Source organism: Paramisgurnus dabryanus, chromosome 10 (genome assembly GCF_030506205.2).
Source record: "Paramisgurnus dabryanus chromosome 10, PD_genome_1.1, whole genome shotgun sequence".
Classification (NCBI taxonomy): domain Eukaryota; kingdom Metazoa; phylum Chordata; class Actinopteri; order Cypriniformes; family Cobitidae; genus Paramisgurnus; species Paramisgurnus dabryanus.
The window spans coordinates 19,855,014-19,856,852 of NC_133346.1; the positions used below are offsets into that span (position 1 = coordinate 19,855,014).

Below are 1,839 nucleotides of genomic sequence, written 5' to 3' on the forward strand. Positions count from 1 at the left end.
TTGATAGTTTCCCGCTTATCTGTGCATGTAAACGCACTCAATGATGTGTGAGAAGAGAGCTGCTTTTGTTGGGTTACTGATGAAGCTGATGACTAACAGGTGTGGTGATTTAAGGGAGGATTGTGGGAAATGTTTGGTGATAGACATTGTGAGTGGAAATTCTGACAAAAATTGCATAACAAAAAACAAAAATATTAAATTATTATATAGAAGAGCTGGTACTGTATTTCAAAAAGATATTGAGTTTTGTATCATTGTCTGTATATTTATCATATAATGTTTCTCATGTTTCTCTTCTTACAGATCCATGTATATTTGACAGAACATGAATTATCAGACAATCCTGATGTAGATATGAGACCACAGTATTGACTGTAATGTCTTGGGTATCCTTTCATCCACCTGAAATACCAATGAAGCACAAGTGTTTAAAAACTTTGACACCTTCTGCTCTTCAGTTAAATGTAATGATCTCTCACCCTAATGTCAGTGTGGTATCATCAACCCATTTCCACTCCCCTCCCTTTCTACTCAGACCAATCCAATAATAATAATATCGACCAGCTATAGCCTTCTGCAAAAACTCCTGTCATGATAAAACAGTATAATATTACATGTATCAGATACACACACACATAATATTACATCTCAATCTTTATCACTCACTTCTTCCTCTTTATTGTTTATAATCACCAGAGTTGCTCCTCTCTGTTTACAGTCTCGTCTGCTGTCACTCCAGCTCTTATATTCAGATGAAATGTAATAAAAACTGAAGTTGTAGTAAATCCATTTAAAGTTATCAGAGCGCCGATCTGTTGAAACAACAGTTTAGATATTGTCAATGCTGAAATATACACAATGCTGAAATATTGTGAAAATACTATATCATACGAAACAAAAATAAAAGATTTTTTAATGTTTGGTTAAGAAGTTTACCTTGTTCAGTAAGCCATATGTTCAATTCTTTTGTTTCATTCATTAACTGATCTTTTTCTTCTGACAGACTTCGGGTATTCAATAGACATTGTTTTTTCTCCTCTAGCAGATTGCTGTTGTTTGTAAGTAACTCATCTTTTTCTGTGGTTAAGTTGTAGATGCGATGGTTTTTCAGCTCTGTAACAGCTGACAGAACAACACACTACATGGTTATAGTTAAGTTTGCTTAAACACCATAACTATAACTATTGCTCAGACTGAGAGTGAGTTATTTAAACCAACAAACCATTAACTGTAAATACGTTTATATAAAATAACTGTACAGAGTCAGAGAGCAAATATTTGCCACAATTTCTCCACAACTACAGGAAGCAACCAGCAGCAGTCAAACCGTTTAGTATATTGCTTTTTTGTATTCTTAGATACCTAGATCAAAGTTTTACCGATTTAAAGATTTTGGTTAAACTATGTAAAATATACAGGAAATTAGACAGGGGGCAACCACACTGAACAGAACTGTACATAAAAATGCTGATTTATGTATCTCTTTTATGTAAACAATTTTAATGTAAAACATAATTACCTGTTAAACTATCTTGGAGTTCATTACTCCTGTTTCTGATTTTCTCTCTTTCTTCAATCAAGATTCTGCTCTGGTTTAGTATACTGCTGTATTTTGTAAGTAACCTCTCCTTTTCTTTGGTTAAGTTATAGTTGTGTGTTAGTAGTTGTTTTCTCTCATTGGTGAAATAGACACAGATGACTATTACAGCAGTGAACAGAAGAACAGACAGTAAACACAAACACACTTGAACTGATCTGTGTCTTCTGTTCTTCACTGAGACTCTTCCTGAAAATCACACACATCAGATTACATTTGTCTTTTCTTTCTCACTTCAATAA

General features: G+C 33.6%; 1 long non-coding RNA gene across 1 annotated transcript; it reads right to left on the reverse strand.

Moving 5' to 3' along the window:
- Positions 1-685: 685 nt before the first annotated feature.
- Positions 686-1,601, reverse strand: LOC135779857 (uncharacterized). Its single transcript, XR_010544888.2, has 3 exons — positions 1,520-1,601; positions 937-1,122; positions 686-812 (listed from the first exon to the last, which is right to left on the reverse strand). It is a non-coding gene; the product is annotated as an uncharacterized lncRNA (long non-coding RNA).
- Positions 1,602-1,839: the final 238 nt, after the last annotated feature.